This window comes from Balaenoptera ricei, chromosome 4, assembly GCF_028023285.1.
Source record: "Balaenoptera ricei isolate mBalRic1 chromosome 4, mBalRic1.hap2, whole genome shotgun sequence".
Taxonomy (NCBI): Eukaryota; Metazoa; Chordata; class Mammalia; order Artiodactyla; family Balaenopteridae; genus Balaenoptera; species Balaenoptera ricei.
Window position 1 is genome coordinate 75,950,616 of NC_082642.1, and position 26,746 is coordinate 75,977,361.

A 26,746-nucleotide genomic window follows, 5' to 3' on the forward strand; every position below is an offset into this window, starting at 1 on the left:
GCCTTATCCATGTTTTTATCCCAAATGCTTGGCACACTGACCAGCATATTTGGCACTCAATAATGAAGGAAGCACTGGCCTGAGGAAAACAAGTTGCAATAACAAGTTGCTGACACAGACGAATGGAAAGATGCCGGATGAGTTTTGAGCCAAAACACCATGGGGAGAGGCCAGGTGGAGCAATAAGAGGAGATAACCCAGTGCCATCATTTGAACTCTCCTAGAAGCCAGTGTCAGTTTTGAGAGGTTTCTGGGAGTTCCAGTTAGCTCTAGGATCTACAGATCTGGTTTTACTTAGCAGCTCTGCTGCATTTCAATCTGTTGCATTTTAAATGCACTGGAATTGGGATAACGAGTAACTGAATCATTTTCCAAAAATACGTATTGAGCAACTACTATGAACCAAGAATGCTGCAAGGCATTGCAGATACAGCAGCATAAAACCCAGTTTCTGCCCTCATGAAGCTAATATTCTACTTAAAGAGTCTGGTGTGAAAGCATTAATTACATAATTCAGTATTTAATTGGAGTCACAGTAAGTGCTACAAAGGAAAACTGCAGGGTACTAAGAAAGCATATAACAAAGAGACATGACCTAATACAGAAGGTGAGGCAAAGCTTCTCAGAAAAAAGTCATTTAAGCTGATTCCTGAAAGATGAGTAGGAATTAGGTAGGCAGAGAATTCATAAAGGAGTGGACATTTCTAATAAACACCTTTACCATGTGATACACTAGAGCTAATCCTGAGAATTACCTTGACCTCTTTTCTTGATGTTGTTCATGCCGAAAACCTTCTGAGGTCTTTGCAACAAGCTAGCCTATTCAAGGCTCTGAATTCAGACAAAAGGAAACACTGGCACAGAGAAAGAAATCATTTCCATAGATGTCAACAACTTGCTGAGGCACACACAAGTATACTGTGATCCCATCCATTACTGCTTTTCTGTGCTCTCACCTAGGTCATTAGCATGAACGTTTGACATACCCCAACAGTACACTCTAGGCCAGCAGCTTTCAAATAAATGACCACAGAATAGACTTTCTATATGGTTCTGTCCAAAAACCTTGGGCAAAAGAAAAGGAGTTAGGAAAGAAGAAATGAGTCAAGGCCCTGAAAACCTCAGAGAGAGTCTGATCTGTATAAGGGATACTTTACCATCCCACCCACCCTTCTTTGAATATGGAGCCAATTCTTTGTAAGTTTGCAAAAAGGCATTCCCAAGCTCATCATGCTATTTTATACATCACCTTTCCTTGGCCCCCTTCTTCAGCTAATTAAATTCTTGTTCCTAAAAACTCACTTCTGGCATTTTATCCTCTTACCCCACTGTCCCAATCTAATTTAGATATCCCTTTTTTGTGCTTTCATAGAATGCTGCACTTTTATACCTCATCACAGTTATATTATAATAATTGATTTACTTATCTGACTCATCTGCTTCTTGTGGGAGGAAGTTCCTTAAGGGCAAGGCTCATGTTTTAATCATTTTTGTATCCCTAGTTCCTAGCAGAGTACTACTTTAAAAATCCACTGAATGAATTAATGTTCATGCATGATACTTTTTTTTTTCTCAGCCTCTAAAGAGACATGGACACTTAGATTTTACATGTCTAGTAAGCAAGTCTGGTTTTGTACATAGGAAACTTTTGACCCACGCCAGCCTGAAATTCTTCTCCATTTATAGGTAAGCCTGCTGAATTGCCTTAACTAGGCTTTTGCTCTATAGTCTTCCTTTGAAAACATCTTAAGAACTAAATAGACCAGTATACATGGTCCCACTGACCAATATATCAGTCAAGAACACGATTAGTTTTGATGTTCAGTGCTGAATAAGGTTCAATCATATGCATAAGTCTGATCTTTTAGACAGTGCATTTTAAATAACTTCCATGTTTCATATTCTAAGCTAGAAGCAAGGAAAGAATAAACTATGCCTAGCAAGATATTTATCAAGTAGTAAGTACTTAAATATTTATTTAATGAGAAAAGGAAAGGATACATTAATAAAGGAGTAATTGGATGCAGGTATAAATATAGCATAATCCACAGGAATCGTCAAGCCATAAATTAGAATAAGGGATTTATCATTGGCAAAAATGACTAAGCCAACAAACATAAAAAAAAAAGCTATTGTAAAGTCCCATTTTCCAATAAAACAGAATCAAAACTTCACTCAAATAGTGAAAGAGTGTGTTTAAAAAAAATACTGGGACTTTCCCGGCGGTCCAGTGGTTAAGACTCTGCGCTCCCAAGGCAGGGGGCACAGGTTCAATGCCTGGTCAGAGAATTAGGGTACACACGTCGCACGGCACAGCCAAAATTTAAAAATTTAAAAAAACATACTAACCTGGAGGAGATAAAATTTGATATATGAAGAGAACGTATTATAAACTCTAAAGAAATCCCATACAACCCAATCTTTCTTCTCACACCCATCCTCCCCCAACCCAGCACACACAATCACCACCCTCATATATACGCCTCATGCTTGTCTTGTCTACTTGCTCTTCCTAAAATAACCTTGATTTGGAAAAGAGGAAGTTAGAGATGACAGTGGGATAAAAGAAAGTTCCCTCCAGATAAAATTCTCCTTCTTCCTTCTCTGCCTGTTATTCTTCAAGATCGGCATAATTGCCACCTCTTCTAATGAAAACCTTTTTTGATCTGCTATAGCCCCCCAGCTAACTGCCCCCTTCCTCCCCACTATCACTACAACTTACCTCTTCCCCTCTTTTGCACTTATTTCACTATCTTTTATTATAGCTCCCTATATCTGTCCTTTCTCTAGGATAGGAGCTTTAAAGAGGGGTTGGGTCTCATTTCCTTTTTTTTTTTTTTTGAATTTTATCTTATTTATTTATTTTTTATACAACAGGTTCTTAATTAGCTATCTATTTTATACATATTAGTGTACATATGTCCATCCCAATCTCCCAATTCATCCCACCACCACCCCCCCCCCGCCACTTTCCCCCCTTGGTGTCCATACGTTTGTTCTCTACATCTGTGTCTCTATTTCTGCCTTGCAAACCAGTTCATCTGTACCATTTTTCTAGATTCCACATATATGCGTTAATGTACGATATTTGTTTTTCTCTTTCTGACTTACTTCACTCTGTATGACAGTCTCTAGGCCCATCCACGTCCCTACAAATGACTCAGTTTCGTTCCTTTTTATGGCTGAGTAATATTCCATTGTATATATGTACCACATCTTCTTTATCCATTCATCTGTTGATGGACATTTAGGTTGCTTCCATGTCCTGGCTGTTGTAAATAGAGCTGCAATGAACATTTTGGTACATGACTCTTTTTGAATTATGGTTTTCTCTGGGTATGTGCCCAGTAGTGGGATTGCTGGATCATATGGTAATTCTATTTTTAGTTTTTTAAGGAACCTCCATACTGTTCTCCATAGTGGCTGCACCAATTTACATTCCCACCAACAGTGCAAGAGGGTCCCTTTTCTCCACACCGTCTCCAGCATTTACTGTTTGTAGATTTTTTGATGATGGCCATTCTGACTGGTGTGAGGTGATACCTCATTGCAGTTTTGATTTGCATTTCTCTAATAATTAGTGATGTTGAGCAGCTTTTCATGTGCTTCTTGGCCATCTGTATGTCTTCTTTAGAGAGATGTCTATTTAGGTCTTCTGCCTATTTTTTGATTCGGTTGTTTGTGTTTTTAATATTGAGCTGCATGAGCTATTTATATATTTTGGAGATTAATCCTTTGTCGGTTGCTTCATTTACGAGTATTTTCTCCCATTCTGAGGGTTGTCTTTTCGTCTTGTTTGTAATTTCCTTTGCTGTGCAAAAGCTTTTAAGTTTCATTAGGTCCCATTTGTTTATTTTTGTTTCTATTTCCATTACTCTAGGAGGTGGGTCAAAAAGGATCTTTTTATGATTTATGTCAAAGAGTGTTCTTCCTATGTTTTCCTCTAAGAGTTTAATAGTGTCCTGTCTTACATTTAAGTGTTTAATCCATTTTGAGTTTATTTTTGTGTATGGTGTTAGGGAGTGTTCCAATTTCATTCTTTTACATGTAGCTGTCCAGTTTTCCCAGTGCAACTTATTGAAGAGACTGCCTTTTCTCCATTGTATATCCTTGCCTCCTTTGTCATAGATTAGTTGACCATAGATGCATGGGTTTATCTCTGGGCTTTCTATCCCGTACCATTGGTCTATATTTCTGTTTCTGTGTCAGTACCATATTGTCTTGATTACTGTACCTTTGTAGTATAGTCCAAAGTCAGGGAGTCTGATTCCTCCACCTCCGTTTTTTCCCCTCAAACTGCTTTGGCTATTCAGGGTCTTTTGTGTCTCCATACAAATTTTAAGATTTTTTTGTTCTACTTCTGTAAAAAATGCCATTGGTAATTTGATAGGGATTGCATTGAATCTGTAGATTGCTTAGGGTAGTATACATTTTCACAATGTTGATTCTTCCAATTCAAGAATATGGTATATCTCTCCATCTGTTTGTGTCATCTTTGATTTCTTTCATCAGTGTCTTATAGTTTTCTGAGTACAGGTCTTTTACCTCCTTAGGTAGGTTTATTCCTAGGTATTTTATTCTTTTTGTTGCAATTGTGAATGGATTGTTTCCTTAATTTCTCTTTCTGATCTTTTGTTGTTAATGTATAGGAATGCAAGAGATTTCTGTACATTAATTTTGTATCCTGCCACTTTACCAAATTCATTGATTAGCTCTAGCAGTTTTCTGGCGGCATCTTTAGGATTCTCTATGTATAGTATCATGTCATCTGCAAAGAGTGACAGCTTTACTTCTTTTCCAATTTGTATCCCTTTTATTTCTTTTTCTTCTCTGACTGACGTGGCTAGGACTTCCAAAACTATGTTGAATAATAGTGGCGAGAGTGAACATCCTTGTCTTGTTCCTGATCTTAGAGGAAATGCTTTCAGTTTTTCACCACTGAGAATGATGTTTGCTGTGGGTTTGTCGTATATGGCTTTTATTATGTTGAGGTAGGTTCCCTCTATGCCCACTTTCTGGAAAGTTTTTATCATAAATGGGTGTTGAATTTTGTCAAAAGCTTTTTCTGCATCTATTGAGATGATCATATGGTTTTTATTCTTCAGTTTGTTAATATGGTGTATCACATTGATTGATTTGCATATATTGAAGAATCTTTGCATCCCTGGGATAAATCCCACTTGATCGTGGTGTATGACTCTTTTAATGTGTTGTTGGATTCTGTTTGCTAATATTTTGTTGAGGATTTTTGCATCTATATTCATCAGTGATATTGGTCTGTAATTTTCTTTTTTTGTAGTATCTTTGTCTGGTTTTGGTATCAGGGTGATGGTGGCCTCGTAGAATGAGTTTGGGAGTGTTCCTTCCTCTGCAATTTTTTGGAAGAGTTTGAGAAGGATGGGTGTTAACTCTTCTCTAAATGTTTGATAGAAATCTCTTCAAATATTTTCTCGGGTCCTTTCTCTCTTCTCCTTCTGGGACCCCTATAATGCGAATGTTGTTGCGTTTAATGTTGTCCCAGAGGTCTCTTAGGCTATCTTCATTTCTTTTCATTCTTTATTCTTTATTCTGTTCCACGGCAGTGAATTCCACCATTCTGTCTTCCAGGTCACTTACCCGTTCTTCTGCCTCAGTTATTCTGCTATTGATTCCTTCTAGAGTATTTTTCATTTCAGTTATTGTATTGTTCATTTCTGTTTGTTTCTTCTTTAATTCTTCTAGGTGTTTGTTCTTTAATTCTTCTAGGTCTTTGTTAAACATTTCTTGCATCTTCTCAATCTTTGCCTCCATTCTTTTTCCAAGGTCCTGGATCATCTTCATTATCATTACTCTGAATTCTTTTTCTGGAAGGTTGCCTATCTCCACTTCATTTAATTGTTTTTCTGGGGTTTTATCTTGTTCCTTCATCTGGTATATAGTCCTCTGCCTTTTCATTTTGTCTGTCTTTCTGTGAATGTTGTTTTCATTCCACAGGCTGCAGAACTGTAGTTCTTCTTGCTTCTGCTGTCTGCCCTCTGGTGGATGAGGGTATCTAAGAGGCTTGTGCAAGCTTCCTGATGGGAGGGACTGGTGGTGGGTAGAGCTCTGGCGGGCAGAGCTCAGTAAAACCTTAATCCACTTGTCTGCTGATGGGTGGGGCTGGGTTCCCTCCCTGTTGGTTGTTTGGCCTGAGGCAACCCAACACTGGAGCCTACCCGGTCACTTTGGTGGGGCTAATGGCGGACTCTGGGAGGACTCACGCCAAGGAGTACTTCCCAGAACTGCTGTTACTAGTGTCCTTGTCCCCACAGTGAGCCACAGCCACCCCCCGCCTCTGCAGGAGACCCTCCAACAGTAGCAGGTAGGTCTGGTTCAGTCTGCTATGGGGTCACTGCTCCTTCCCCTGGGTCCTGACGTGCACACTACTTTGTGTGTGCCCTCCAAGAGTGGAGTCTCTGTTTCCCCCAGTCCTGTTGAAGTCCTAAAATCAAATCCCGCTAATCTTCAAAGTTTGATTCTCTAGGAATTCCTCCTCCCATTGCCGGACCCCCAGGTTGGGAAGCCTGACGTGGGGCTCAGAACCTTCACTCCAGTGGGTGGACTTCTGTGGTATAAGGGTTCTCCAGTTTGTGAGTCACCCATCCAGCAGTTATGGGATTTGATTTTATTGTATTGCGCCCCTCCTACCGTCTCATTGCAGCTTCTCCTTTGTCTTTGGATGTGGGGTATCTTTTTTGGTGACTTCCAGTGTCTTCCTATCGATGATTGTTCAGCAGTTAGTTGTGATTCCAGTGCTCTCACAAGAGGGAGTGAGTACACATCCTTCTACTCTGCCGTCTTGAACCAGCCTCCTCATTTACTTTTATATTTATTCCATTCTCCCTCTCTTCCTTCTTCATTCCTAACCCAGAACCTGGCAAAAAGTAGGAACTCAGAAAATGTTTGTTGCATGGAAGGGAAGAATAAAAGAAAAAAAAGAAGTTTATTTCTGATGAAAAAAGCCATTTGTCTTCTTTCTTCAAAATATTTTGTCTTTTCAAATTCAGGGGCAGCCTTTTTTTCCCTAGGTGTTAGGGTGTGTGCCCTTGAACACCTTACTTTGGCAAACAGCCCAAATTCCATTTCCAACCAGCTGAGTTATTTTCAGTTTCTTTGTGGTTCATTCATGCTTCTCCCCTTCATTGACACATTAACATTTCATGGTGAGTGGGTCCTGTTCAGCTGGCAGCCCCTCTCAGGCCCACGCCTCTAAGCTGTACTCACTTCACTAGTTCCCAATTGCCTGCCTCTTGGGGAGCTCTCTGTCATCAGCGTCATCTAGCTGGCAGGGGAGTTGTTTGTTTGCTGTTGTCATACCTAAGTTTTGATAATTAACAACATGAAGCAAACTCAGAGAATGAGAGACCTCTGCTAGAGGCTATCTTCTCTTATATGTTCTTTTCAAAAGCACCTGGCTTATTTTAAGAAAATGAGAGAAATACAGATAATGAAAGAACTGGACAGATCTAATATCTGCTTAATTTGGTATCTTGTTAAAATCTCTCATGTTTATTCTTCTCAAATACCTACACTCTTTCCCTCCATGCCCTCTGCAATAGTGACTCTCAATGAGTTTCAAGCTTGATCTTGTTTTGTAGGTAATGAATTTATACCTTAACCTCACAAACAGCACTAATCCATCAGCAAATTTAGTAATTAAAAATCTAGCATCTCTAAAGCATGGCATACAAAGGTTTTGTTTATTGGCTTCCAAAAGGAAATCACACATACACACACAACTATTTGTTACAAGGTTAGCATTTCAGGATTAACTTTTGTGCCTTAGGCCCTTAGTAGGTGCTCAATAACTCCCCACGGACACACTGATTTGTTTTAGTAGCTCCCTGTTATTCCCAAAAAGACAGCATTTTCCAGATTTTTCTGGTCAACAAATGAAATGTACGTCTTTTTTTTAAAGCTGTGGAAATAGGATAATTCATATTGTGAGGTTATTTATTACCAGCCAGACCCTCATCTTGATCTACAGGGCTCTGATAATCACCTATTTCAGAAGCCATTAGCCTTCTGTGTGTTGTAAAGCACTCTTCACTATAACGTGTCTGTGCCTTTGTATTCTAGGGGGAGGAATGGTGTGTACTGAAGTAACAGACCTCTGTTGACCAAGTAAGAAAGTCTTTGATGCACAAATAGTTCATTAAACTGCTTTTATTTGATACTGTTGAAATTAAACAGTGTGTGGAATCCCTGCCCAGGTATGGGAACATGTAAAACCTTTGAGGATATGTACATTAATTCAAATGCTTAATGTTACTGAAACAGAGACTTATAAGAAAAATGCACACTGAAAGAATGTAACAATCAAAGCTTAGGCACTTATAGGAGGACAGCAGGAGCTGGATTTAACTTATTGATTTTAGAACCACTGTTTTATAAAAAGGAGGTAAAATATTGCTTTTACTGTTTTCAGATAATAATGAATGTTGTTGCAAATTATAAAATTTAATTAGCTATATAAATGCCAGAGGAACAAATAGTGTGCTATTGTCTTGATATCTTTCCAGAAATTAGTCTTTTAAATAAATTTGCCATATTAATCATCTAAAAATATTTTTGATCACTGAATTAATAGTTTGCAGCCTGTTTTCAGGTACTCATTGCCATAGGTGATTGCTTCTTAATTACTACATGGGTTCTTTCTATTCACTAATATTAATTCATGTTTTCTGGCACGGTCCCAAAAGGCAGCCTTGCCCTATATCTTCTAATTACTTCTATAATTGAATTTGCCCACTTTTTCTAACCTATTTTTTAAACTGACTGTGTTTGTTCATGGTTTATTGTGTCTTTTTTGTGTCAGTTCTCTGCAAGCAGAATGTACATTGATTCTTTCCTCGTTTCTCATTAATTTTCAAGAGCTTTGCTGCATGTCTGTTTTTTCAGTCTGTCAGACCTATTGCTGAACCAAAAAAATAAAAAGACTCTTATTATTAAAGGTTAGGTAAAATAGACTGAAGTTAATTAATTCATTAGTAACTCTGAGCCAATTACTGAAGGCTTCTCTTATTTATATACTTGTTAACAAGACAGAAATGAGAAAGGCCAATTACAGGCACATGTCCTTCAGAAGTTCAGCAAGCCCAGAGCTTATGCATTTATTGACACTCCTCCAAAAAAAAATTCAGCTCATCTATCAGATATGTGAAACTACATTAAAAAAATTGTTGTCTAACATTCTATTCCATTCTGTTGATAAATTCTAAAGGGTTTTCCGCCATCCAGATAGCTTTAATATGTCTAATATTACTAAATTCTTCTAAAATTATCTCAAAGAGCATTACTTAGCCTTAGAGCAATTACAAAAACAGAAAAAAAATTTATTCTCTGGTTTTCAGTATCTTCTTCTTTCTAAGCTTTTAATTCCTGAATTGGGATACTTGATTAGCACATTTTATATACTAGAACCCTTTAAATATGTTCCACTTGATTTTTAGTGAATATGCCAAAACTTTACAACATGTAGAAAGGCAGGTTTTCCCAGATTTTTCCTGGTGACCAATATAAAAAATTGTAACTGCTTCATCCATACAAACTACCTGCACAGTACATACTATAACCATTACTTCCCCTTCCCTGCCTCAGAAATATTTTAATTTAACTGGGGTTGGAAGGAAAGGGGGTTGGTGACTGATTAGTTTTTTATACATCTATATTCTTCTTTATAGGTTTGTGTCAGCATGGGACCAACAAATCAACAGAATGAATTGACACTAATGTCTCAATAAATTGACTGGTTGTTTGGCTGAATTAAAACTAATTTTACTTATGTTTTTTCTTTTTCTTTTTCTTTTAAACTTTTTAAATATTGTATAGATATGGGTTTCCACAGTCAAGTGATGCCAAAATAATGTCAGGGTTACTGCTGCCTTAGTTTTTCCTCAGTTCCAAATGTATTAAAATTTAATCTATTGTTTTATAGCATGATAATAACAATCACAGCATTAGAAAATAAGAAAGAATCTCAGCAGGTGATTAGTTCAGGTCCTTGATTCTTAGAAGACCAAAGAATAAAAGTTAAAAATATGTAGTGTGCCTTATTCAGGAAGCCTTTCTTAATACTTTCTACATCTGAAGTTAAAATACTTTCTTGCCTCCAAATTTTCATACCCTCTTATTTATAACCATTTTATGGGCCTTTTCACTTTTTACCCTGCATTATAATAACTTGTATCTTTTTCTCTTCTGAATTACTTAATTGAGGAAGTAACTATATATTATGCACTTTGTAGCCCCAGCACTTAGCACAATGCCTGGGAAATAGTAGGCCCTCAAGAAATATATGTCAAAGCATTAGGAATAAGGAGTCTATAATCTCCTTTTAATTGTTCACTGTCTAACCTCCCTCACTGTCTGGGCTAACTAAAGAGTCTCTTGCTTGAAATCAGTTAATGTGTCTTAATTTTATGTGGTAACTACAGTAAATGGGTAACAAATGTTGCATTATTAATTCAGAATGTAGGTTTCTCTGCTCAAGATTAAAATTCTATACTAACTTTTCCTCAAATGAACTGTTTCTCATTCCTTTAATTACTACATGACTAATTTATTTATGACTTTACCAGCCTCCAGTTTGTGACTTTGGGCCAAGACCACACAGGCCCTTGTTACCACTCTTCCCAATTCCATGTGCAGTGACGTCTCAGTATATTCATCAACACCTGTGTGGAACAGAAATTAGATTTCCCAGACTCCTTTACCTTTTACCCATCAGTTCTTCAAACCCCTGCTGCAGTGACTGGTTTTCCTTCTTTTTTTTTTTTTTAATATTGTCCCTGCCTTTCTTTCTTTTCACCCTTCCTTCCTTCCTTCTTTTCTTTTTCCTCTCTCTCCTCCCCTTTCTCTCTCTTCCCCCTCCCTCTGTCCCTCCTTTTTTCTTTCTTTTTGAGTTTTTGAAATAAGGTACCTCATAGCTATGTCTCCTAATAACAGCACTTCATATGTTTATAATGATTTTCCAGTGTATGAGCTCTTTTCACAGATATCAACTTATTTGATTTTTTCAGGCTAAATATGCAGATGAGGAAACTAAAATTCGAAGAAGTTAAGTGACTTGCCCAAGGCCACACAGCTAGTTACAATTTCAATTTTTAAATTCCTGACTTGTTTGCCAGAGAGAACAAAATCCAGAAAGCCCCCTTTTCTTATGTAGTTCTTAACTCTTATGTGAGGAAACTACCTAACAATTGGATTTGCAGCCAACTAAATGATTTTTCCCAGTAATTATATAGGTCATTGTAAGGAAAAGAAATGTGGCCTAGTAGTTTAATGTGCATATATCATGTGAAAATGCATATTTTTGATTCAGTAGGTCTGCATTTCTAATGAGCTCTCAGGTGGCCTGGGGGCTGAAGCTGCGGTCCACGGACCTCACTTGCAGCAGTTAGGCCTAGTGGACAGAGTGAGGCTCTGGAGTTGGAGGGACTTGATTCAAGTCCCGGCTCTTCTGTTTACTGTGACTTTGGGCAAGCTACTTAGCCCCTATGAGCCTCAGTTTCTTCATCCTTAAAATGAGGATAGTAATATGTATCTTACTGAAAGCCAAGGGAATTGACTTGCAACGAACTGGCCTTCTTCCTCTCCATACTACTGCCTGATCAATCTTCCTAAGGTCTCCCTCCACTCAGAAACTTTCCAGTGAGCCTCACTGCCTGGTGAATCATGTACAAACTCCTCCCTTTGAGCCTCAAACCTTCAATGGTATAGCCAAAGTCACCTTTCTAACTTGATCTCTCCTTACTTCCTACTCACACCTTATATGTAACCAACACATTAGATTTCCTATTTCTTCTTCTTGATTCAGCTTTGTTCCACCCAGTCTTCATCATATCTATTTCATTCTTCCTTTAAGTCCCTTTTCCCATCCAGGTTCTTAATGGGAGTGTTTTCCTGCTATCTCCTCTCATTCCTAACTGCCACACCTATCTAGATACATCTCTCTGGATTGGAATTCTCATAACACTGTTTATATCTATGGATGGTTTCTTTTGTAGTCTTTCTTATGTTTTAGTTATTTCTACAATGATCTCATATCCTATTAGACTCTAAGTTCCTTGAGAATGGGGATGGGGTATTGTTCCGATATCACGGTAGTAAGACCATAACTTTGGGGCACACAGACCTGGGTACATACCTCAGCTCTACCATTTACCAGAACAAGTCTCCTAACCTGTCTCAGCTCCAGTTTTCTCATCTTTAAAGTAGGGGCCAATAATACCTAACTTGCAGAGTTACTGGGAAGAAATGTTGTACATATAAAATACCTCACACAGTAACCAGCACATAGTAAGAGCTCATGTGAGTGAAACTGAGTAGATTAGAACTGACCATGTAATCCCAACAGAACTCAGACATATATTCTAGCATATGAACAACTGAACCCAAGCCCAGGCTTCCAATTTATAAGAACATTTTAACATTTTCTTTTCTGGCTATGTTTATATCAGTGTTAAGTCTTATCAGAATATTCCATATTCAGCCCTCTTCAAATCAAAGTACATTTGTTGATCTAGCTCCCAGTGAGTATAGTTTAAAGTGATAATGGAAAGGTAACATAGTATGGTTTAAAAAAAAAAATCATATGGTTTATAGTTAAACCTGGGTTTGAATCCAAACTGCCACTCTCTTGCAATTTCCTAATCTCTCCAAACTATAACAATCTCAGAAGTTGGATTTGGGATGTTTTCACTTTCTTCCTTGTATTTGTCTATATTTTGGGGATTTTTTAAAAATAAAGAGTATATTATTTCTATAGCCTAGAAACAATAAGAATACTATCATGAGTGACAGCAATAACTTTCAATGCTCCAAATCTCCACTTCGGTAAACTGAATTCATATTTTTATATATGTGTGTGTGTGTATATATATATTTTTTTCTTTATTTGTCTGACTGTTCAGGGCCCTTGTGGATTTAAATGTTTTGCTTATTTCAGTAATTGCTAAGGAGCAGTACACTCTTTTTATATTCTTATCATCAACTAATTTTAAAAACACCTAAATAGGGACTTCCCTGGTGGTCCACTGGGTAGGACTCTGTGCTCCCAGCGCAGGGGGCCCGTGTTTAATTCCTGGTCATGGAACCAGATTCCGCATGCATACCGCAACTAAGAGTCCAAATGCCACAACTAAAAGATCCCACGTGCCGCAACTAAGACCCAGTGCAGCCTAAATAAATAAATAAACAAATAAATATTTTTTAAAAATAACTAAATATATCAAACTGTATCACCATTCAGTTTAAGATGGGGGACAAATAATTTTTTTATAACTAAAAGTTAAATTTTGTCAATGTAACCAAATTTCACTCAATGCCTGGACACAGCGTGAGAGATAGAACCAAGTTCTATCTAAACTTAAGGCAGTCAAAGCCAAAGTCACGGCCATAGTCAGTATGTTGTTTTGTTAATGTGGGTAAAGAGGACTTAAAAAAAAAAAAAAAGAATATGGGCTTGTTTTAATCAGGGAGTATATGGAAAGAAAATTAAATGCCTATATTAAAACCTATTCTTTCAGACTAAAAATAACATTTTCCCTCAGCCTCAAGAGACAATCATAAAACAATGGCTCATAGTGCTTTTAGAACAGGAACTGAAGTTATGTACTGTACATGTACTGTCCTACGCAGGAGGAAGGCAATGTTTAAAGCTGCTGTCACCTCCTGGAAAAAAAAAGAATGGAAAAAAAAAACTGGGATTCTCAGTCAAGTGTGTATGCATTTTCTGTTTTTCTGTCTTGTGGGTCTTTATTGCTAAAAATATTTTTATGAAATTGCTCTGTGCTTCTTTAAGCTTCGTGTGGTCTTGTTTGCTTGTTCTCAAAGCTCAAACCATGACATAGCTATGAAACATCTTGAGTTATTAAAAGTAGAGAAATTGTACTTTGTTTGTGAACTGAACAGCAGACCAAGCAATGTCTTCGAAAAGAAAGATCTGATTTTGTATAAAAAAATGTTCTTTTTCATTATAAGCTAAAATGATGATTCCAGGACAAGAGACAGAAATTATCACTTGAAAGCTGTAACGTTGACACTGTCTACATAGCCGTAAATGAAGTAGAGATTGGTTTCTATTTCTTGGCCTATTTGGCCTTATTGAGTGATCAAATCTTGAAAAGTCACCTTGAGATTTAAGTTACCAGTCTGCAGCATACTGATGATGAACTTAATAACAAAGAGATATTTAATTTCACTTCCTGAGGCATAAACACAAACTGAGACACACGCCATCAAATGGTTAAGAGCATGGGCTTCAATTTAGACCCACATGAATGTGAGCCCTGGGTCTACCCCTGCTAACCATATGTGATCTTTGGCAACTTAACCTCATGAAGTCTGTTTCCTCATCTGTAATGTGGGGATTTATATCATATTTCATCAGAGTTAAGATGCATATTCTTTCACATTTTAACATCTCTGATATCAGAATACATCTTAGAACTGATGATTTGTCTTGGTTTAAATAGTAAAGCTTTTTTCTTTCTTACTAGTACATAAATTGTGGAATTTACAATCTATGACATTTGAGATTCAATTAAGTAATATATACTTCATAGAGTTGTCCTGAGATATAAATAATGATATAAAACCTAGAACCTGGCCCACAGAAGACTCTCAATAAATAATACCCATTAATGTTGTACAGTATGATTTTTCATAATTGCTGGCATTTTCCTGTCCTTTAGTCATAATTTTTGTTTGCCAAAACTGGAAGTTAGTTTCTTTGCAAAATCCTAGTGTTGGAATAGTCTGCCTACTGAATTGTTCATCAAATTTCCTCTAATTTCTCTGGCAGCAAGATATTGACCCTAAGGGTATAAATCTGAAACATGATCAGAATAAAGGTTTGTGAAAGTCCACACTGATTTGTCAGATTAAGTTGTCTGCAGACAAAAAGAGGAGTAAAGAGGGAGCATGCTTCACCAGCTCCTGGCCCGTGGTCAGCACTACAGCAGTGCTGCAGAGAGGCAGCAGCATGCACAGAACGGTTAAATAGCGCAGATTCTGAGCTAAACTAGCTGAGTTCAAATCTTGGCTCTTCTGTTTACAAGCTGTGTAACACTGGACAAGTTACTTAACCTCTCTGTGGCCTCCATTTCCTCCTAGGGTTGTTGTGAAAATGAAATGAGAGCTGTCTATAGAGAATGCTTTGTAAGTTTGGTATTACTGAAAATACACCCTTCTTGTGTTTAAGTTCCTTAAAAAGGTCTGAGTTTTCTGATACTAAAAGGGAATAGTCTAATCAATTTACTTTTCAAGAAGGTAACTGTTATAATTCTGACTATTAGAGGCTTATATATAAATATATGTTTATATGTTATATAAAACATATAACACACAAACAGTGCCTTTGTGGTATTTGTAATCATGTGACCCAACTGATAAAACTAGTCTACCTATCAGCAAACACATGATTGGAAAAAAAATCAAATAAGTCTGAGGTTGCTTCCAACAGCCTCTGGGGTGTCCGTATAATATCTTGTTATGGCTTAAAATTCAGTATAATATAGGTCAACCTGTACCCGTTATGATTAAGAATTTTAAAATGGACGGCCTCCTTCTAACATTTGTTCACTTGTAACCTATATTATTCTAATTTTTTATAGTTGTGAACATGATTGTTGTGCCTAGAACAACTATGGCCATCAAGCAAGTATCTCTAAGCACTGAGATTGGGCATGGCTTTTAACTTATTGATCACACCTTTAAATATAGAGAATAAACTTTGAAATGAAATAAAGCTTACCAATAGTTAGTCATTATTTTCTGAGTGGTAATTATGTGGTAATTCACTTGAATAATTGTAATCAGTATTATTTTTTCATAACCAAAGCACATTTTTAGCTTTTCTCTTTCTCTCTGTTCAAATTTTGTTCACTCTCTAATGTCTGTCATTAGTGTCAATATCAAGAGACTACAGCACAGTGTGTTAGAATTTTGGTGTCCCAACAACTTGCCTCCAAAACCCAGTCTGTCACTCAATTAACCCCCAAAATCTTTGATAAGATTCGTTCTTGCTTATGTCATAGGTCTGATAAGGGCTGGGTGGCCTTCCTTTATCCTATAGCTCTGCTATCTAATGCATGCTTTCCACAGTCATCCTTGTAGGGAAAGCAGAACGTGGAGGGAACCAGTCCTGGAAATGACTTACGTCACTTCCATCCAATTCCATTAGCTAAAACACAGTCACACGACTCGAACCGAATTACAAGGGAGGCTGGTAAATACCAACTTCCTACTTGCCCAGCTAGAAAAAATAGTGTGGTGAATACACAGCATCTTCTCTGCCACAGCACTTACTAACTGTATTACTTTAAGCAAGTTACTTAACTTCTCAGAGCCTCAGTTTTCTCATTTGCAAAGTGGTGGTAATAATACCTATCTTGCAAAGCTTCTATGAGGATGAATGAGGAAAGGAGTGTAGAGCATGTGGCCTATGATAAGTACTCCATAAAATTGTTATGTTTTATTACTAATAATCAATAGTTTCTCCCTAAAACACATACATGCATAGAACCCAAGCCATTAGCACCCAAGTTCTTTGGTCCTCACTGGTTTAGCTCCCTAACGATCATCTAGCTCCTGCCCAGCTTGCTGGGAGTGCAGGACTCAAGGCAGCTGAGACTCTTGGCCACGGGACTGATGTCAGTTACAAGGGTCATACTACAGGAACTGGGGTAAGGAGAAACCAAAGCCAGAGCAGTACACTGAAAATGGGCTCTATGTTCTCCAGGAATCTTGGAGGGGGAAACTGAGGGGATGAATTAAAGGGGTGGAGGACAGAGGGGAGAACTCACCAGCTGTGTCAACTTATGCTCGAATGGACCCCAAGTCCCAAGATGGCAGCTGCAAGAAAGGGGAAAAAATGAACACATACTGAGTACTTACAATGTAGCAGGCATCATGCTGGGGCTTTCACACAAGTGACCTCATTTAATTCTCACAAAGATCCTTAGGTAAGAAACATTAACCCCTGTTTCCAGTATGGTCACAATAACTCACCCAAATTTACACAGCTAGTAAGTGACATAGTTGGGATTGGGTCTTCAAAATCCTAATGCAGTGCTCTTTGTACTACACCACCACTTTACGTCTCCCAGTGATGCTGAATTGTGCTGAGGACCAGCAGATCTCAGCGAATAGACAGGAAGCTTATCCTCCTCAGGAGAGCAGGAAGTAGATCCATTAACCTCCTCAAGCAATCCCCTCTACCCCTACTTCTCACATGACCAGAACAGCTTAGAGTACAATGGGAGACCCCTCCCAAACACATACAAATATACCCCTATCTGCTTGCTAATATTTGAAATTAATTTCACTGAGGGAGGCAATGAGTTTGTGGATGGGTGTCCATTAACATGTATGTGATATCATTTCTTTTGGGGGGTACACGGAGGGTGGAATGATTTTTTTGAATAGAGCAAGGACTTGGATGGAGAAAACTGCCACAGCTCCTTGATTTCACCGGAAAATGACCCAGAAGAACTTCTGAGTCCTCTGTAGCCACGTAAGCCTAGAATATGGTGGGAACAAGCTCCATAGAACAGTCTCACAAAGTGAACCCTGAGTATCATGCCATAAAGTACCCTCAGGGTATCCAAATATATTTAGACAAACCAAAGGATTTGGTAGTCGGCATTTTACAGGAACAATACAAAGACAGAATTACATCTGCAGCAGTATAACTGAAATGAATATAAGACCAGGTTTTTCCAATCTGTCAAAATAAATTTACTTGCAATTGTGAGCAGCATGAACTCTGTAAGTTACAGTCTCTGACTCTATTTTTAACACGTTAGGATTCTACCTACTGATTTGGGCTGATTCTGTTCTACTGAAGTATAATAGTTCATAAGATGCTCAACATCACTAACGATCAGAGAAATGCAAATCAAAACTACAATGAGGTACCACCTCACGCCGGTCAGAATGGCCATCATTTAAAAGTCCACAAATAACAAATGCCAGAGAGGGTGTGGCAAAAAGGGAACTCTCCTACACTGTTGGTGGGAATGTAAGTTGGTGCAGCCACTGTGGAAAACAGTATGGAGGTTCCTCAGAAAACTAAAAATAGAATTACCATATGATCCAGTAATCCCACTCCTGTGCATAAATCTAGACAAAACTATAATTCAAAAAGATACATGTACCCCTATGTTCATAGCAGCACTATTCACAATAGCCAAGACATGGAAACAATCTAAATGTCCATCGACAGATGAATGGATAAAGAAGATGTGGTACATATATACAGTGGACTACTACTTGGCCATAAAAAAGAACGAAATAATGCCGTTTGCAGCAACAAGGGTGCAACTAGAGATTATCATACTAAGTGAACTCAGAAAGAGAAAGATAAATACCATATGATATCACTTACATGTGAAATCTAAAATATGACACAAATGAACCTATCTATGAAACAGAAACAGAATCACAGACACAGAGAACAGACTGTTAGTTGCCAAGGGGGAGGGGGTTGGGGAAGGGATGGAGTAGGAGGTTGGGGTTCGCAGATGTGAGCTTTTATATATAGAATGGATAAACAACAAGGTCCTACTGTATGGCAGAGAGAACTATATTCAGTATCCTATGATAAACCATAATGGAAAAGAATATTAAAAAAAGAATGTATATATATGTATAACTGAATGTATATGTATGTATAACTGAATCACTTTGCTGTACAGCAGAAATTAACACAACTATACTTCAATTTAAAAAATAATAAAGGGAAAAAGTACAGATGGTACTACAAAAATATTAAAAATAACTATACTTTTTAAGTTCAAAAAAAAAAAACAGTTCATGACCCAAGATGCCTCTCTTACTTGCAATATATTTTAGGACTCCTTTATCATTTCTGTGAAATGGTGTCTTCCTTACTATTACTTTTCATGGATACTACTTAGAACAGGGTTTTCACAGTCTACATTGTACTGAGATGCAATTCAGTGTAGTGGTTAGTGGTTTTGTTTGAACCCAGGCTTCATCGTGTACAAGCTGTCTAACTTTGGGCAAGTTATTCCTGTGTGCCTCAGTTTCCTCATCTGTCAAATTTGGAGGTTAATAGTGCTACTTCATAAGTTTGTTTCAAGGATTAAATAATTTAATATATGTAAAGCAATTAGAAAAGTGACTGACACGTGATAAGAGCCCAATTCTCTAACAAGGATCTCAAGGATGAGGGAAAGGGCCTGGGGGAGAGAAAATCCAAGCTGTAAACACTTTTATATCATGCAGTGGGAATGGAGAAGTGGTTAAAATTTGTCTCACTGGTCTATGCTTCAACAGTTCAGAAACAAAGACCATTGCTTCTCAAATTTTAATGTGCTTATGAATCACCTGGAGATCTTGTTAAAATGAGGACCCATCTGTTAGGTCCAAGGTGCAGGTTGAGATTCTGTGTTTCTAACAGGCTTCCAGGTGATGTTGATGCTGCTGGTCTGCAGGTCTCACTTTGAGGACCCAGAGTCTAGAGAACACCTATTCTAATTGCCGCAAGGGCTCTTTCTCTAGGACAAGAAAACTCTCCAGGGATCTTCCTTTAACTTAGTTTCTTTTGTCATTTTGGTCATGGGTCAATAACATGTTTGAAAATAAATATTGATTCTGAGGAAAAAGGCATAGATATTCTATCTTGAATTACATAAAATATTTTTAATCCTTAAGCATTTGATGATTTTTTCCCCTTAGGATCCAAAATTGGCTTCTCCTTTCTGTTCATTAATTACAAACTAAAGGACTGAGATGTTTTTTGAGGTAGGCAAAATGTCTCCATCTGCTTTCCAAAAAGGGATGGGATCAGCAAAACCAAGCATCCTCTTGCCAAACGGTGACCTTTGCCAAGCAACCAGTTCTTTAATTCTAACCTCATGCACACTTCATAGGAAATGTAAACCACATGTTTGTGTTCCACTGACAAATCATTGACATTTCTCATAAAAAGGTTTTTGATTGTTTAGGAGCTTCAAACTACCAGGCACTGTTTTGCTAAGACCAAAGTTGGGCCTTAGCAAACAGCTAAGTTGCACAGCATTCAGATCTGAAAAGTCTAAATCCAGTCAAATGACCCTTTTTGACCTCACAGCTTCAGGTTAAATTAATTTTTAATCATTTAGTCAATTTCTTCACTATCTTCTGTAGATACTTCCTCATAGAAAGTTAGGATAGTCAGAGACTTGAACCTGTGTGTGTGTGTGTGTGTGTGTGTGTGTGTGTGTGTGTTTTAAAACATGTCTACAAGCAAAATCAACAAGCATCATTTCTAATCTTTTCTGAAGCCAGCAAAAAGCCCTCAGGAAGAGTGATCCATATCCCACCATCAAGTCACCTATGACTAATTCTTACTTCTAATTCCACCGAGATTAAGCCAGAGTCTTACAGGAGGAGTGGGCAAACTTTTTCTGTAAATAGCCATTAGTAAATATTATAGGCTTTGTGAGTTATACAGTATACTAGTTTGCTAGGGCAGCTGTAACAAAGTACCACAAACTGGGTGGCTTAAACAACAGAAAAGTATTGTCTCACAATTCTGGAGGCTAGAAGTTAAGATCAAGGTGTCCGCAGGGTTGGTTCCTTCAGAGGGCTGCAAGAATCTGTCTCATGTCTCATCCCCGGCTTTTGGTGGTTTGCTGGCAATCTTTGGCATTCCTTGGCTGCATTACCCTTATCTCTGCTGTCATCTTCACGTGGTGTTCTTCCTGTGTACATGTTTCTGTCCAAATTTCCCCTTTTTATAAGGATGCCAGTCATATTGGATTGGGGCCCATTCTCCTCCAGTGTGACTCCATCCTAATTTAAATGATTACATATGCAATGACCCTATTTCCCCAAATAAGGTCACATTCTGAAATACTGGGGGTTAGGACTTCAACATATGGGTTTGGTGGGGAAGGGAGAACACATTTCAACCTATAACATATAGTATCTGTCCTAGCTACTCAACTCAGCTCTTGTAATACAAAATCAGTCATAGAAAATCCATTAAAAAATGGGCATGGCCGTGTTACAGTGAAGTTTTACTTAGGAAAACAGGTGGCAGGCAGGCAAGCACTAGTTAGACGAGCCTAGTTTTATAGTATCTCTGATCCTTTCCAAATATGAAAGAAACCAGGAAGAGATTTGGCACTTGGCAAAAAAGAGAAGAAAAAACTTTTCAAGTTTTGAGAATATCTACTTTATATTTTATATTCTAGTCACAATGTTTTACATTAGGCTTTAATATGTTATGTTTATAGTCAGATATAACCTGAGTTAGTATACATAGTTTCAATTAAGCAAACTGGTATAAATTTTATAATGATGACTCTAGTGATCATCATATACTTTGTCTTTGGGCTGTTACTAAGTTCTAGAATGACACAGAAATAGACCTTTCCATTTAACATTATGCTGCATGTTTTGCTTTTTAGTATGAATTGTCCAAAAACATTATAATTATTTGTGATTTTTAATCCCATTAGAAATGTGTGTATATTTATCCTCATGAATACATTTGTATATTCCTTTCCATATAATTAATATTTCTAGAATGCCTACATGCACTATATTTGGTTGTGTACAATGAGTCCTGGACAAGACACAAACATTGTCTCCAGGAATTTACTCTGTCCTGGAAGACCTATACAAAGGAAATAGATAATATAGTAACAAATATTCAAACATCATCCAAGATTTACATATATACCTGCCAAGTAGCGGGGATTGCTTTGTCCTGCTTGGGTTCATATACATGCATATATATGTGAACCTTGCATCTTCACTTACGGAACCTTAAATGGAACCAAATTAGAGAGTTCTGTAGAGTGTCATAGATGTAAGAGTGCTTTATAAAGCTTTCACAGAAAGCTTGAAAGTTGACTATGTAGAAAAGAAATCAATCAGCCACATACTATATATTTTACAACAGTAGCAGAGGTCATGCTCCCACTTATATTAAAACATAGACTGGGCTTATTAATGTCCTTTTATATTAAGACACTGGGCCTCTGGAAAACCCTGGCACTCTTCCTCTATATGGTTATAAAGATGGCTAGAGTTAGAGGCCAGCATCTGCTTTAAATTTTAAGGGAACAGATGTGCAAGTAGTGAGTGGTCTTATTGAGGATGAAACAAACCCAGTCACAGGTATCAGAATTGGATGTTGGGGGCTCATTCATCTTCAGCAGAGGTGCCCCACAAAATCACTTACTTGGAGTGCCCCAAGAATGGCCTTGTATTAGGATCTGAAAGAAAATACCCACTGGATTGTACCAATTATAAAATAGGTCAAATTTGGGGTCCAAAAAAGTGGACCATATGCCTTTAATCAGCTTTGTTACCTAAAAGGTTTTCAGTTCAGACAGAAATTTTCAGAGAAAGTGTCAGCTATGATGATATATATAAAAAATGCTATATGACCTGTAATGTCAGATATATGTGGCTTTAATAATTTTAACTATTTTAGGCCCAAAGAAAACTTCTAAAATCATAATTAAAATGCAGTTGTTCTCTTTATAATTATAGAAACACCACTGCATTTCCTGACTACTGTACCCATGACCTTCAATAATACAAGCCAAAATCTGCCTTTACACATACAGTGGATTTCATAACCACACATAATTGACTTTTACTGCCTGAAATAAGATTTGAGCTCAAGGAATAAAACTAGAATTTATTCTACAAATAAGACAGTAGAACATCCCTATTCTTTTAATCTCTTGGATTCCCTGGTCTATAGTTTAGAAGCAACTGTCAACTATCCTAAGAATTTTGTACACATTTGTTTGGATATGGGGCAGTTTCTCTCTTTTCCTTCTACTTTTCCTAAAATACAGGGAACGGACATCCATCTTCCCACAGAACTAGAAAAAGAGAATGGAACTAAATGGCTTTTTCTTCTCAACACTTTGCAAACTTTAAAAAAATGAAGCACTACAGCACGTCAATGTAGAATAATGATAATATTAATAATGATGGTGTCGATGATGATAATGATGAATTAGACAATATAATTCTCTTCTTATTCTAAGTGTGAAAACTGAAGCAAAATGATGAAGTGCCTTTCCCAAGATCAGTGGCTCCACAATTAGAACTTGGGCTTTTCCTCCTTTCACACCTCTTCTTCTGAACAAATATCACTAATGTTCATCCTCACCAGGAGAAAACCATACTGGCCTACTCAATGGCCAATTAGAATAAATTGTAAATTAGGACAAATATGATAGGTAATACAAAAATCAAAAGCTCTCTAAAGAAAAGGAACAAAAAACCTGAATAAATAAGCTTAACGGTCCATTGTTTATGGGGAAAATGATGAAATTATCATCAAAATATTCTATGAATTGAGAATGAAGATACATTTTTATGTGGAAAGATTTTACAAAAAAAAAAACTACCTAGAAAAGTAAGACTCTTCTAGGACAGGTATTAGTTTTCATAAAAGGGGCATTAGTCTGTGTCTGGTAAGAGAAAAAAAATGCTTTGTGTGAATCTTGGTAAATTGGTTAATTAAGATTCTTCATACTAACCCACATTTAAGGGAATGTTTGTGACTCTGCTAAGCATCTGGACGTTAAAACTGTGTCCACACAGGAGCGTGTTCCAATTATCCCCGAACTGGCCCCACAGAGACTCAATCATTCAGGTGAAAACACCCCTTTTCTTTAAGAGCAATTTTAGGGACACAGGTTAACAGTAAATACTATAATGCTTCTTTTGCCCTGAGGAAAAAAAAACCCTAGTCTAAATATCAATCCGCAGATGCCAAACCTGTGCTTAAACAAAGTGCCACTCTGCTCCCCCATCAAAACTCTGGGTGAGGTATTGTTTCCACATTCAGGGACATTAGCCCAGCAATGCAGGAAAAAAAATCTTCATTTGGACAGTGCATCTTTCAGACATTCCCTTCTTTTATTGATTTGTTTTCTCCTGTCCCTTTTCTCCTTCTTTTGTTTCCTTATCATAGCTTCAGGTTATTACGTGCAAAGTATTGATGGGAATGGATGGTTTTGGTCGATGGAGAGCTAATGCATCCCTAATCCCACTATTGTTATAGAGTTATGCTTTACTCTGGTCTCTGATGGGGAAAAAGGTGCAAAGCTGTTGATCCTAGTTTTATTTGTCACAAACCCATCCATCAATCAAGCGCAAGCATGTCTGAATGCTGAATGACATGTGGGTCTCAGCTGAAAAAATTCGATAACACTGTATTGTCAGGTCTCTCACTCTTTTTTTGATAAGAAATACATTTGACTGAAATAGATAAGCATGCAACTACTAAAGACTTGAAGAGAGAAAGTGACATATTGGCACCAAAGGTTATATATCTTTGGTATTAATGATACTTATGAGTAAATAAAATGGGAGGGGGCAGCTACTGCTAGAGACATACAACATCCCTAAGGCTTGGTATGTTTAAGTATTGTCGCTCTACTATTATTATTCGGATTTTCAAATATTAATCTGACTGTATTTCACAGTTGGGTACCCTGGTTAAAATGTAAGCAAATGTGCGTTTGGTGAAGGTGGTGAGGTGCAAGGAATCAAATATCACTTGTTTATACTGCTCTAAACAATACAGATAGATCCTTTTTTGTTATGTATGGTAGGTAAACCCATGGAATATTTTTGTGTATATATGAACTCGTAAGTTCACAACTGTCTCCTCTTGTGAGTGAAAGCATTTGGGGGAAAAAAAGCTTTAATTATTTTAAACTGGAAATATATATGCATGTCATTTTAATAGTGACTTAACTTATAATTACAGTCTCAAAAATGGTTTTTGTGTGTCCTCTTCATCCTTAGTTACTAAATTAGGTACTTTAATACATTATGAAAGCCTGTCTTTTCAGTCATATACAATTTTCTATTCATAGTTATTTCAAGATAATTGCATTTAGAAATAGTTAAAGCATTAAAAACAACACTCGTATAATGTAATTTTAGGGGCAAAATTAATCAACAAATCAGAACATTTTAAAAACCATTTTATTTTCTTGTCATAACATTTTAGAGAAGACAAGTATTTTTTAAATGACCTAAAAAAGCCCATCAAGAAAGGTAACAAAAAGATAGTCCTGAATTAGAGGGCACTAAGATGAATGTTTTGTAGCCGTAAGTATCACCACACTATGAAAGTAAGCTATTCTTTCTCTATTCAGTGACTGGGGGCTAAAAAACTGCAAAAAAAATCAATGTGGAAGTGCTTTAGATTTGTGGGGTAAATTACATGTGCTTGGCCGCTCCATTGTATTTGCCCTATATTCTATACAAGATACTTTAGATGGAACTGTCACATAATACATATACTTCACATTGATTTTTATAGATTTAACAGAACTTGAATTGAACTCCATAATAAGCAAGAGAAACTGTATCTCCTTCAAATCCCTAATACCTGGATTATTCTTGAAATTCACTAAATAGTAACTCCCAATTTTAAATTCATGGTGAGAGACAAAAAAAAAAAAAAAAAAAATCAAATTTAATTCCTAATGCTCCTCACTTTGTTTTGCTTCTCTTATTGACATTTTTGTCTCAACTTCACCACCTCTTTAAAACCATGTTAATTCTCAAAGATTTCCCAGGAGGGCCCATGAACCAGCAAACGGGAGCCAATCGAACCTTTGAAAGTTGCTAGAAGTTCCAAACAATGACCTTTCTGTTGACTATGCTCTTAGATTTCCAACTTGCTTTAGTTTGGCCTCAGTTTGCAGATTTCTAGGCTGCTGTGAATTCTGATTCCATTCAAATAAAGTATCTGAAGCCACCATAAGGTTCAGGGAGTCCATGGTTATCCCAAGGGCGGCCTCTCCTAGCCAGACACTACCTATGAGGCTCCAAACAACCCTAGTTGAGAGAGAAGCAATTCAGTCCCTAGTCACAAAAATACTATGAGGTTGTTCCAATCAACTCTGGACATCCAGGTCCTGGGCTCTGGACAGAACTATAACTTAGTCTCTCCATACTCTTAGAATAAGGATTTGTTGAACCTAGGGTGACCTTAGTTCCACAGTGGGCCTCCAGAAAGAATATGGACTTTGTAATTTTACTTATGATGATAAGAAACAATAGCAACATCAACAATACAGGGAACCATCTTGAGATTTGGTGGTATTGGGGACTCATTCCATCCAGAAATGCCTTGGGAAGAAGGATGAAATGTGGGATAAAGGGGATTTATGTTCTGGTGGTATTTTGAAACATTTTTGAAATATTTTAGAAAATATTAAATTTTATAAATAAGAAATGAAGTCACATTGATAATGCCATAACCCACAAGTAGCATTTGTTGCTTTTCTATAATATATATGTGATACAATGAAATATTGAGACATTAATCAATTGGTCTCATGGGAATATCTTTAATATGGCTAATTACACATTAATAATCCTATTCCAAATCTCCTCTGATTAAAGAAAGATCATTAAGAGAAGGTCTATTATTTACAAGTGACTTGAAACCAATATTTTCACATAACTGAATGTTAAAGATAGCCAAGATATTAAACAATATCTATTTTCCCATGGGACACAAAATTTTGAACTCTACTGCAATGATGAAAGGATCTAGAAACAGCTTTTTTCCAATGACTATGAGATAAAGTTCTAATGACTTCTGCTAGCCCTACTTAGCACAACAACTGTGTGTGTGTGTATGTGTGTGTGTGTAAAACCATTTCACTCTGGGAACATTTACTATAGTTAATATTTCAATCAAACCTTTTTTAAA